This window comes from Geospiza fortis, unplaced genomic scaffold, assembly GCF_000277835.1.
Source record: "Geospiza fortis unplaced genomic scaffold, GeoFor_1.0 scaffold182, whole genome shotgun sequence".
Taxonomy (NCBI): domain Eukaryota; kingdom Metazoa; phylum Chordata; class Aves; order Passeriformes; family Thraupidae; genus Geospiza; species Geospiza fortis.
This window is the reverse complement of record NW_005054367.1, coordinates 2031514-2044693: the sequence shown is the minus strand read 5'-3', so window position 1 is coordinate 2044693 and position 13180 is coordinate 2031514. Positions and strand designations below refer to the sequence as shown.

The 13180-nt window shown below is 40.1% G+C and overlaps 1 protein-coding gene across 1 annotated transcript in view; it reads right to left on the bottom strand.

Moving 5' to 3' along the window:
• The window catches only part of LOC102045415 (sodium channel protein type 5 subunit alpha-like), a 43577-nt gene extending 38354 nt beyond the window's left edge, over positions 1 to 5223 (bottom strand). The window contains exon 1 of the mRNA XM_031059736.1: positions 5059 to 5223. The gene's annotated coding sequence lies outside the window, so the exon portion shown is untranslated. The remainder of the gene's footprint in view (positions 1 to 5058) is intronic.
• Positions 5224 to 13180: the final 7957 nt, after the last annotated feature.

The window sequence follows — 13180 nt, the reverse complement described above, 5'->3', positions numbered from 1 at the left end:
TCTAGAGGCAGATGATTTAATCAAACCAAACTGACATTTTCTTAATGGCTCTTAAGATATTTAACATATTAAAATAACGCTTGCATCTTAACATGTGTAACTTTTTAATCACAGAATAATTTGTGTTGAAAGGGAATTTAGGAGGTTCCTCAAAATGAGTAAATCACAAGGTCAGGGCTTTATCCAGACAAATCTCCAGGAACAGAGTTGGCACAACCTCTTTGAGTGACCTGTTCCAATATTTGACTGTCCCAACCCATTTGGATCCCCCTTGTTTTAATTTATACCTCTTGTCTTCCCATTATACAAAACTGTCACCATAAAAAAGAAAGAAAATACTCTATTCATAGAATAATAGAATGGTTTGGGTTGGAAGGGATCCTTAAGATCATCCAATTCCAATCCCCTGTCCAGAGCAGGGACACCTTCCACTGTCCCAGGTTGCTCCAAGCCCTGTCCAACCTGGCCTTGGACACCCCCAGGGATGGGGCAGCCACAGCTTCTCTGGGCACGCTGTGCCAGGGCCTCACCACCCTCACAGAAAATAATTTCTCCCTAATATCCAGTTTAAATCTGTCAGTTTAAATCCATTGTCCTGTCACTCCATTCTCTTGTCCCCAGTCCCTCTCCAGCTCTCCTCGAGCCCCTTTAGGCACTGAAAGGAGCTCTATGGTCTCCCTGGAGCCTTCTCTTCTCCAGGCTGAACAGCCTCAGCTCTCTCAGTGTGTCTCTTATTTGAAAGGCAAAAGGCAGCCCCCAAAATGCCTCTCCATGAGGAGAGCACACATTACCCCTTTTTCAGCCCATTTAGTTACTCCTCCATTGTAACCTGCAAGGAACTTCCAGGTCTGAGTTCCACCATCCTATGCAGCTCCACTGAGATTGCCAAGGGAGGCAGACCCTACACCCTCCTTGCAATCAGCAAAACTGTGAATTCAGAGCAGCTAATGATGACTAAACACAGAGATTAACACAGACACATGAAGAGAACAAAAAAAAAATTGCAACAGATTTTTCTCATTAGTGTGGGATAAATCCCCACTCTTCAAACTGGGATTTACAGTTTACTGTTCTGGGCTGGGGAATGAAGGTAGCAAACACTGTGGAGCTTCACAAAATAATTCACCTGATAAAGCCAGTTAGCATTCATGCAGAAAGCCCCTCTGGGTGGGATTCATTTCACCTCAGTGCAGACACCTTGGAGTTACACAGCTACACCTCCATGAGCTCCCACACTGCCTGCTGAGACCCCTTTTCACATTTACTTCAGGAAAGAAGTGCCAGTTTGTGGGAACCCAGAACATCCCTCTGGCTGTCCAGGATGGCCAAGACCCCTGCTAGGGGGCTCAGAGACCCTGGCACAGAGCCCAAAACACCTGTGGGTTTGATTATGACCTGTGGAGTAAATTACCAACCTTAGATGAAGATCTGCAAGCCACGACAGTTTAGGTAGAATAACAGTGAAATTATCACGGAGTGAAAAAAGTCGATTTTGGGGTTTTTGGTATGGGGGTTCAGGAGGCAAGATGGAGGGAACTGGGTGTGTCCAGCCTTTCTCCTTCTTCTTCTTGGCCTCCATCTTCTGCTGTGATGTTGGCACTTTTGGATTGGTTTAGAGTAGAAGCTCACTGTCTAACATAGGTGACAGGTATTTGGAAGTAATTGTAAATATCATGCATGTAGTTTTTAGTATAAAGACATAACACCACCCTGGGGGCAGGCAGAGCGCCTTGGACTGTCCTGCTGAGTGGACCTCGGTTGGACAGGAGGAAGAATTTTATAGATAAGGAACAATAAACAACCTTGAGACCGAGAAATGAAGAGCTCTGACTCCTTCTTCGAGCGCCGGGCTGGGAAAAGAGACTTTCCAACTCTTCTCGGGGTCACTCTGAGCAGCAGAGATCCCGACATCAGTTGACTACAATTGATGACCTGAGATGTCTCAAGCGAGACAAGATAAATTCAACTCTTCGCACCCATTACACCTGCTCTTCTCCCTGCCCCTACTAGTGGACACCTGCTAAACTTCCAAAGATTGGTGATTCTGCAGTCAGTGGTGGGACTGGGCAAATGTCATTAGTCACCAGCAGACTGTGAACACATAAAAATTCCATGATTGCCTAATACTGAATTGTCTCGTTAATGACTACTTCCAGCACAAGCCTTCTTAGCAATTAGTGAAGCGTTAAGTCACACTTTCTTTTGCCTGGTAAGGGGGCACTAATTTTCAGCTACTTTGCCATCATAAATAATTTAAATCTGTGCAGAGATCACTTTCTGTAAGTGCTTGAGCAGTCAATTGACAAGTTGTCAAATGGCCAGTTGCAAGCACTGAGGAAGCACAGAAACTCTGTGGCAGCACAGGAGTGAACCTGGGAGAAAAGAGATGAAAAGCTGTTCATGACCATTGCTGCTGGAGTTAGGATGAGTTAGGTGTAATCACCTGGCCATTAACATCAGCCCATTGACTTTAACTAGTAGCTTTGGTGTCCCCAAGGAAACAGCCAAAGCATGGAGACAACCTGTTGGTCATCAAGAAGCACAAAAGCCTCCAAAAGTGGCCAGAGCAAGATTGTAAAAGCCAACAGCAAATGTGGCAGTGTGGTTTGCACTGAGTCATCATCATCCAGGCATTCCCTGCCCATCCCTGTCCCTAAGGAGAGTGGTGTAACCAGAAGACAAGGAAAGGTTGGTTGGAAAGTCCATGAGCCAACAACAGGATTTGGAATTATCTCTCCAACCTCTGAGGAGCCCAGGGAGTGGAGAAGACCCCAAGGAGCCCCCACAGCTCAGGACTATGGTTGGAGCTGTTTTACAGGAAAGTTAACTCATAAAATTGCATGTATTTGTGGTTAAAGTGTGATGATATCTGAATCCACTGATCCTCCACACTGTGGCTTTATATGGTGGCAACTGCACAAAGAATTGAGATAATCTCTTATTGAGATTAATTGAGATCAAGGAACCTGGTTAGGTGCTGGTCAGATGGCAGGGAAATAAACCTCAGGTGTGAGGTTTTACAGAACAAAGAGAAGAAACAGGTCAGGACCCAGCCCTCTCCTAACTTGAATAAGAAATGGAATATATTTTGATTTAGAAGTGCCATACCAAGAAATATCAGCTGGTCTGGGGATAGATTTAAGAAGTGACCAGACAGTGTGAATCACTCATTTTCATCACTCTGAAGTGGGGAAGAGGAGGAGGAAAAGGAAAAGGAGAAAGGGAAATTCATTCATTTCACCAAGCTTGAAAGGCTCCTGCCCAAGGAGGACAGTGGAAGGAAGGAGAACGTGCTGCAGGTTACACTGGGCTGCCAGGAGGGGGGCAAGCTGTGCTTTTTAACCATATATTTTCTACAGTGCTGTACTAAACCAGCTGCAGATTTTATGGATACTCAAGCTTTGATGCAAACAGGGGGAATCTGAGTTGTCTTCACCACTAAGGAATGAGAGCTATGCTCTCACTGCCTCCAATATCCAAGAATTTAAGGACATCCATGTGAGAATTGCAGTTGTTAACTGAAGTTTTTTTGCATTTGAGATTTAGGTTTTTACAGGTCACATTAACAATAAACCACGTGTTTCCACATGTAAGCAGTGTTTCAAAAGTAGTTAATGTGATTAATATTTCTATAAACTTGTATTAACATGACTTGATTACAACAAACAAAAACTGTAGATAGTCATGGTTTGGATTTTGGACTGTTGCCATTAACAGAAATTAGTAAATGCACCAAAAGTATCACAGACTTGTCATTTTGTCATTCTGAAGATTCCTTTAATTGTGTACATTTTGATACAAAAGGGTCTCTCAGCAGCTCAATATATGGAGGAAAAATCTTAGGACAAAATGCAACAGAAATATTTCTTCAAAGACCATTACAAAATTTAGCTGGTCCATGAAAGAAAACCCCTCATCTGTCACCAAAACACAGTGAAAAATACTTTTAACTATAAGTTTTGAAAAAAAATTATTTTGAATCAACAATCCTAATTTTAACTTGGGTTGCCAAAGGTTTAGTAGTTCCATAATTTAATGAAACATTCAAATTACATGGTCTTTTGTCTGACAGTTTTCTAAATATAATAAATATATCTAATCAGAAGTCATCTCTGAGCAAACCATTTGCATTAGGTTATGCCATTTAATAGAGTCACTTAATAAGGACATGCATAATGTCATTAGGTTCCTCACTTTCTTTATTAAATTCACTATTAGCCCTTTTCAAATTTTGAAAACCCAAATTTCAAAAAGCTTTTTTTGTAGATATGAAAAATAATCTCAGATCAAGCAAAAAAGTTACAAAGAAACCCAAAATGTAATACAAAAAATTTGAGACATGGAAAAGGAGCAGCACCTGTACCACAGGAGGAACCTCCAGAACATCTAGTTTTCCCAGGTCTCACTTATTAGGTTATTTTGCCCCACAGTTTATCATGATCAAAGCATTCACCAGGCACAGTACAGCATATTCCACAAATAAAACAGATGTAATTCTGCCTTATTCACACACACACACAAAAATATCTATTTAAAATAAGTCTCAAAAAGTCTTAAAATAACTTTCTCATTCTTAAGTCTCAAAAAACTAAATGTTAGTCTGTATCAGAAGAATATTACCAAGCATAAACCTATATAAGAGAGAGTAAAGTTACAAAACTTAAGGTTATTGAAATTTTTCTGTCTTTGCTTTGACTAGAAAATCTGAAGTTTGTAGGTAAGATATATATATATCTATCTACAATTTTCATGCTCAGAAAAAAACTTCCTTATATGCCTATTCACCTTTCTAGGATTCTATTTTTGATCCTAGTTAACTTATTTCAGCCAAATAACAAGTCAAAAACACTGGGGAAACTTCTGTGCAAAGGAATAAATAAATATGCACTCCTCCCCAGTTCCACTTTTTTTCATGCCACTCAGGAAGAAAAATTTGCTGCTCAGGTTTTTAATGATTTTTAGGCAAATAAGAGGTGACTGAATCCTATAGAAGAGTCTACCACAAACCACCTTTTTTTTTTCCTAAGAAGAGAAAGTGCAGTAAACCACAGGACTTACATTATTCTCCATCCCTCTAAGTGAAGGTTCAGGGAGTCACTTCTTTCTGTGCAAGAGGAGCATTATCTCAGCCCAGTTGAATCCCCAGAAATAGTTGGGAAAACCTCCCCACTGCCTTTACCATCCCTGTGTCCCCCTTGCAGCGATCCCTCAGCACTCTGGAGATGCTGTTCCTCCAGGAACTGTGCTATTTGTACATGGGGGTGTTGAGGGAGGTGTCTGCGAGAGCCATGGAAGGAGCTGAAGTGATTACACAGGATCTCCTGGGAGAGGCAGGAGCCTCAGCTGGGGAGGCTCCAAGCTGAGCATTTCTCCGTGATCCTGTTTCATCCCTGGGTTTCTGAGAGGCTTTCACAGAAAATCAGGAGTGAGGCTGGAAAAAGTGGGTGGGAAACATGGAGGAAAATGTGTTTGTCAGCCTCGCAGTGGGGGATGCCTGCACTCTAACAGTTGTCTGAAAAAGGTGTTGGCCTTTATGTTTTCCTTCATTATCTGTTTCGATTCTCTGCTTTGGTACAGTGCAAAAAATACAAGGGTGGATCTATAAAGTTGTGGGGGTACCCTGTGTCAGTTTTTCTGGGACTGGATTGAAGGCACTTTGAGATGTTAGTTCATGTTTGGACTCAGGTGTTTATTATTTCTTATCAGTAAAACAGTCACATTACTGTGAGTTTGGCAGCTTTTGATTAGAAGGCACAAAATGGCCAACAATCTCTTGTTCCAAGGTCTTTTCAGACTAAACTATCCAATTAAGAGCTGACACCTGGATTATTTTCCCTTTTAACCCAATAAATGATTCCAAAGAGCTGCAATGGGGACTTTTCTGCCCAATTACAAAATGCCACCCAAACCCATGGAGAAGACGGGGGAAGAAACACGAAGAAGAAACCCAGGATGACACCCTGTGCCCTCCATCTTGCTTCCATCCACAACATACTAAAATTCCCAAAACCTAAATTTCTCACCAAGTGACACACCTACACTGCTCTCTATAATCTATTTCACACTTTTGTGGATTCCAGTCTGTCTTGAAGTCTGGGAAACTTTCTCCATGGATGAGGGTCAAAGTCAGTGCTGCCCTGGGGGTCAGGGCACCCCAGAGCAGACAGGGAAATATTCCCAGTGCCCTGGGTTTCCACAAAAAGTGAACTAAAAAACTATGACTGAAGCTGAGTGGAACACTGGGAAAACTGGTTGCTATTACCTTTCTGTCTGTGTGTATGTAAATTTATGTGTGTGTGCATGAACATTTACACATATATAACCAAAATGTCAGTGTACATGTAAGATTCATATATATGGGTTGTTCAGGGTATATATGGTTGTTCTGGGGTTGCTCAGCCGGGAGAAGAGAAGACTCCAGGGAGATTTAGAGCCTCTCCCAGTGCCTGAAGAGAGCTGGACAGGGACTTGGGACAAGGGCATGGAGAGATGGAACAAGGGGAAATGGCTTCACACTGAGAAGGGGCAGGTTTAGGTGAGATATTAGGATGAAATTCTTTACTGTGAGGGTGATAAGGAACTGGAACAGATTATCCAGAGAAGCTGTGGCTGCCCCATCCCTGGAAGTGTTCAAGGCCAGCTGGATGGGACTCATAGCAACCTGAGATAGTGGAAGGTGTCCCTGCCCATGGCAGGGGCTTGGAATCGAGTGATCTCTAAGGATCCCTTCCAACCCAAACCATTCTAGGATTCTGAGATTCATATTAATTTTATACAGATGGTGATATTAACAAGAAGTAGGTCAGAAGCCTGGAAAAATTCACTGACTCCTGAGACCTGCAACTCCTCCTTGGCTGAAGCCCCTGTTGGGTAGGATGGGAGAGATCTTTGTCTTTACAGCTGTGTCTGCTCTCCTAGAAAAATGGGATGAGGCTCATTCCCTGGCCCTGAAGTTAATAGCATAGCAAACTTCTGCCCATAAAATTTTTTCTTATCCTTCAAAAACAGGAAGGGAAAGCAAGAGCCCACCTCTCTAAGGAGGAACTCCAGTAATTATAGAGGGTCCTCCCTCTCCTGCAGGGGAACCAGAGTTTCTCTTATCATTTCTCCATGTGGTTTGCTTAGGGACAGAGAGTGTGATCTCATGATTAGTCTGGTCCAAAGGACCAGTATTTCTGAATTACCCTGGCTGATGAACTTTTAATACAGAAAGAAGATGTCATCTCTGCATTAAGCATTGGCTGCACAAGAAAAGGATGAATGTGGCATTCACATTCTCCGGAAAAATCCCTTCGCCCAGGATTTTTCTCCTGGAAAGCTGAAAAGCCTCAAAAAAAAAAAAAAAAAAGAAAAACAATTCTTATCTCATTTGCTTCTCCTGTGTTGTGCTCATGTGGAATGTGTTTGGAGATTTTTTACCCACAGGTGATTGTTTCATTGGATTCTGCTCTTTGGTCAATCAGGGCCAAGCTGTGTCTGGACTCTGGAAAGAGTCAGGAGTTTTCATTATTATCTTTTTAGCATTCTGTAAGTATCATTTCTGTATTCTTTAGTATAGTTTAGTATATTATTATCTAATATAATATAGTATCATAAAATAATATATTAGCATTCTGAGAACATGGAGTCAGATTCATCATTCCTCCCTGCCACAGAGATCCTTGCAAATACAATAGAATGATTATTAGACACTAAAGAGAAAAACTAAGAATGATAAAATCATTACAGGTACTACTTCACTTTCAGGATGTCAGCATTTGTTAAAATGAGGTGAATCCAAGGAAAGCCAACTGACCTCTGGGTGGAATTTGAGATGATGCCTCTCCAGCAAGAGAATGCATTAAAAATGTGAGCACAGTTCTGACAAAGGAGATCATGGTGCTGGATCCTTCCTATAACAAATACTCTCAGGATCAATAAAATAATTTGTTAATTCTTTCTTATTTAATCCTTGGCAGCTTTGAAGCAGAGGTTGAGGTAGAAGAGCAACTTTCAAGGGAAGAAGTAGCCCTGCAATATCCTGAGAAGAATTCTATTTTTTTTTTCTGTTGAATTTCAGTTTCTTGCCGAATCTTTAAAGTTACCTTCTTTCAAAACTCACAGGGATGTGAGGAAGGGGGCAAAGAATTCATGGTGGAACATCAGATCTCTACTTTTGATGTGCTGGTGGAAAATTGCTGTCTTTTGTCGGGAGCTTTGCTTCATTAGGTTCAACATGTAATGAGTGTTGCTGTAGAAAGTTCAACTCTGTCTTGGAGGCTTTGGGCACAGAAAGTTTGAGTTCCCTGGAAGATGCACATGTGGGACGGTGAGGAAGATCATCCACAAATGAACTTAGGAAATTTCGTGACAGGTTAAAGAGATAAAACTCTTATTAATCCTTCTGACTTCTGAATTGTCACCACTATCCCACTTCAAAAGGGATATCAGGTACAGAACAAATTAAATTCATATCATCTCTTGTTCCCTCCAAGCTATCTGTCTGTCATAGCTCCAGTATAGCTTTTAAACCATCCGAAATTAATTTTGTGAAGTGTGAGTTGTTTGAAGCTTAGGTATCCATGAAGGTGGGTAAAGTTCACCTCCTTTGTACAAATATTTGCACCTTCCGTTCATAGGAAAGAATAGACAAATAATAAGGGTAGATTTTAAAATATATTTTTGCCCCCTAAAGAAATACATAAATGCCAAATAGGATTTTCAGTGAGAATGACATTGCAATCAATGTGACTTAAGCTCCTGAACACTCTTGAGAATGAAACCATAAAGGGTCTCTAGCACCAGTTACACAGACAGCTTTCCTATCCATCTCCAGTGCTAACTTCAAATTACATTTAACATAAATTTAGAGATTTCACCTGAAGTTCCTTACATTTCATCCAAAGTTAGAGAAGAATAGCAGATTTGAAGCAGCAGCTGGACTTGGCCTCCTCTGTCACTGTCATATTTTCTGGAAAAATCCCTTTGCCAGGATTTCTTCTCCTGGGAAGCTGAGAAGCCTCAGAGAAAAAGAAAAACAATAATATCTCATTTGCTTCTCCTGTGTTTTGCTGCCTTGGAATGTGGTTGGAGATTGTTTATCCAACATGTGAATTGTTTTTACTTAATGACCAATCACAGTCCAGCTGTGTCAGGACTCTCGAGAGATTCACAGGTTTTTCATCAGTATCTTGTTAAGCCTTCTGTCTTTATCCTTTCTCTATTCTTTAGTATAGTTTTAGTATAGTATTCTTTAATATAATAAAATATCATAAAATAATAAATTAGCCTTCTAAGAACATGGAGTCAGATTCTCAATTCCTCCTCCCTCTGAGGACCCCAAAAACACCACACTCGTCCCTATGAGTAAATCTCCTGTACCTGACGGGGAAATAGAACCTGCACTTTCAAGAGACAATAAATAATTTTTGTCACCCATCGATGAAGAAAGCAGAAAGGCATCTCATGTTTATCTCTGGTTTTCCCAGGCCCTTGTGCTAACCTGGAGATGGCCCAGACTGAATCAGAGATAAGATCAGCTCTCAGGAATTAAAACCATCCCAGGGTGTTTCCTAACCAAACTTTCTTTTACAGGTTCCTTTCCAGGCACATCCTTGTGTGCACTGAGCTATCCAAGCCCACTGGCTGCTTGTGGTGAGGAGGTCACTAAATCCTCCCTGGCAGCCAGCCTGGTTCATCCCAGTGGCTGCTTGGAAAAGCAGGTATTTCCTGTTCTCTGCCAGGCAAAGTAGCTTTGGGTCACAGCTCCTTGCAAAAGGCAGCACATGCATGAAAAATGCAGAGTTGTTGAATTTCAGGAGCTGAAAAAAATTTAGTTGAAGGTGAGAGAAGCAGAATTCTGGGCTCCCCTGGCTGTGCTGATGAAATGTGCCTTGGGAATAAACTGGAATTTAGATGTGCCCCATCTCCTCTTAAATGTATGGGGAGAAAATTGACAATCCCTGCTGGACAGGGGAGGGTGAGGAACCTTTGGCGCTGACTTTTCCTTCTCTGTCCAAAATTAAATCCTTATATTTTCCTACTGGACTCAGGGCAAAGCTGTTTGAGTCCCCTCTACTCCATTAATAGGAAAAGTGAAGAATCTCCTCCACCCCCAGCAAATTCAAGTCCAGAGAGCAGCTAGAGGGAAATAAACCTCAAGCTAAAAGAAATTTTAAGAAGTAGAAATGTGGATGCTGCCATCACAAAATCTAAACCTTGCTAAATGAAGAAGAAAACCAAAATGCATTCTTCATTTGTGAAGAATAAATTTGGAAATAGTATTAAAAATTAAGGTGTTTAGAGGGGAAGTATGGAGAGGTATTTAAAGAGCTGAGAGATATCTGCATTCACAAATGATACAGAAATGGCTTAATGGAAGTGGGCAAATATCTGATAGTAATGAATATTTCAACTTAAGAAAAATAATACTTAAAGACAAGTGAAACATTCATGTGGTGTGTGCTTGCTATTAGAAAAGAATATTCATTAAGTATAAAGCAGTTAAATCTAAATTAAAGCTGCTCAGCTTCAAGTGAGAGTCAAATTGCCCTTCAGTTTTAGCTTATCAATAACTTTGAGGTAGGGAATGGTTACTTAAAACCAATACAAAATAATTTCATTTCTTGGTTCTTTTAAAAATAACTACCAACTTATTTCTGTGTGATTCCTGATGATGCTGTGGTTGATATGTGTGTACACACCCATCTGTTATGATAAATGGTGCTATTTTATGGCCATTTAGGAAGTAAGGAATGGAAGGTAGATTGTGAAAAATTATATATGAAATGCAGCAATCAGTATCTCTCCAGGTTTCTACAGAGATTTCATCACTATAGTAACAGAAACACAATGGTGAATACAATGGTAGCTTTAGCTGGGAGAAAGAGAGTAAGTTTCATGAGTGAAATATATTTAATATATTTCTGAACTCTTACAACACCACCAGATTTGGTAAAGATTAATTTCTGGCTTTTCCTGAGAAGTTAGATATGATTTGGAAATCTCAGTTGTAAAATTCATCAATCAGAAACATTTCAACTGCATGGTGTGGGAGAAAGGAGATGAAAACCAAATAGGAAGTGTTAATGTCTAATTTGTAATAACAGATATGAATTCTTCATCTGGAAAAGGAAAAATATCAGTGTTGTGATGCCTTTCCTTCACTGTTGGCTATTTGGGATATGCAATGTAGAATTACAGAGTCTTTAATCAAAAGGAAGCTTTCACATTCTGAAGAGCATCCCTCTAACTAAAATAATAAATTATAGCTTTTGAATTGAAAGCGTTGTAATATCCAATGCCAACCAGCACAGCCTGGAATGAATTATTTTGCAACTTCAATGCAAGTAATATTTCAGTATAAAAATTATGGTAAATCTAGAATTGCTTAACTGACACAGTTTTACACAGATAAGATGAAGAACCTTATGCTTTTTTCCCTCATGAGGTTTATATAATAAATTTCCATTTTTATGAGATATATTGTTGATTTTTTGTGGTTAATGAAATCGTGGTATGAAAACTCACCTCCCACATGCTGCCTGTCAGCTCAGGAGTTATGTTCATCTGTGCATGCTGAAGCTTTTCAGTGTTTTGAGATTTTTTTATAACACAAGAGAAACTGAGACCTCCTGGCCAAGAGGGGAAATCCCCATAAATTGCTGTTTATGGGATGAGTATTAACATATGTGGGATTTGACGCCCAGTGTGAAACTGAGGGAATGCTGCTGCAGAGAGCTCCCAGTGATTTATGAAGGCTGTTTACTGCACAGGGATTAGAATAGCTTTTATCATACATTACATTGCTACTTTGCTTTAGAAGAATAGCTGAACCCATTTTCTGACCCACATAATAGTGAAGTCTTAAATGGTATAAAGTAGCTAATTGACATTTTTGTCAAAATAAAAGACCTAGGATAAAGGAATCTCATTTCCTTTTGTCAGAGGATGAAATTATATTTAAAAAAAATCATGATGATGTAAAATTCAGACTCTTTTGTATGGATAATTGTTATTACAGAGTAACAGGAAATTGCTTTCCCTGTAAGTATGTATTAAAATCATTCTGTTGCACACAGTAATCTCCAGCTTGCTAAATGGTCCGATGCACGTTTCCATCAGGAAAATTTGCTTATCACCTACTCAGATGGAAAAATATGGATTGCTCTTCTCTCTCTCCTCAGTGGCCTATCAGAATAATTCTAAGAGAATTAGACTAGTGAAGGTAATAAAGTTGTAATATTAATATTCCTAATATTGCTTCATCAAGGGGCATTAGGTGTATCTGGAAATTTCCCTCACTGTCCCGGACACTGGATATTTACATGTTGAAAAACCTTCTTTATTTTATATCAAATATATCTTATTTTTTTTTTATTAATGAAGAAGCAAAACACAAAAATTTGATTATCTGGGGTAAACCACAGGCAGCTTTAGGTACTTGAAGATATCACACCCTGGAATTAAGGTCCAGATGGGTCAGAATAAACCACAGCCTTCAGGAGAGGCAGATTTTAAGGACCTAAACACAGAGTACAGTGGATGAGCTATTTAATACATAATAAGATGATTGACTAAAGCATCTGTTTGGCAGGGTGTGGTTTTTTAGAGACTGTATTATTTATCAGACAGGAAGAGCTGAAAAAAAAACCCCTGAGTGTCAGGCACTGTCTAGAAAATGAGGCGTCCTCTTTTACAACACAAAACAATTGTAAAGGAAGATCTAAAGTGCACAGCCCCCAACAGATCAGTGTGCCAGGTGATGCCCTGGGAACCACACCCTTTATTCTTTCCACCTTACCTGGAACACAGGAGTTCCTCCCTGCCTGCTCTTTTCAACAGTTTTCTGCAGGAGTTTTCACTTTTTCCGTAGTAATCTTGATATTGTAATTCTGCACCTATGACATGTTTCTGTGAGGTCTTTTTATTTTCAGCATCTCTACCTCTGGTTTGGTGGTTGTGACCTTGCTGGCTCTTGTAGTCTGTGGTACAACAGAAGTGAGTGTATATATTTTTTAAAGATTTTTTTTCCCAATTTTTGTACATTTTCAGTCTGTCTTTAAACTTCTTGTGCAACAAGAGTATGAAAAGAGGCCAAATTCATGGCCAAGGCATCAATTCATTACCACAAGTCTTTCCAATCCAGTGTCTCAAAACAGCTGAAGAGCTCCAGCCAGTGCTGCTGGTTTGAGTTCAGCAG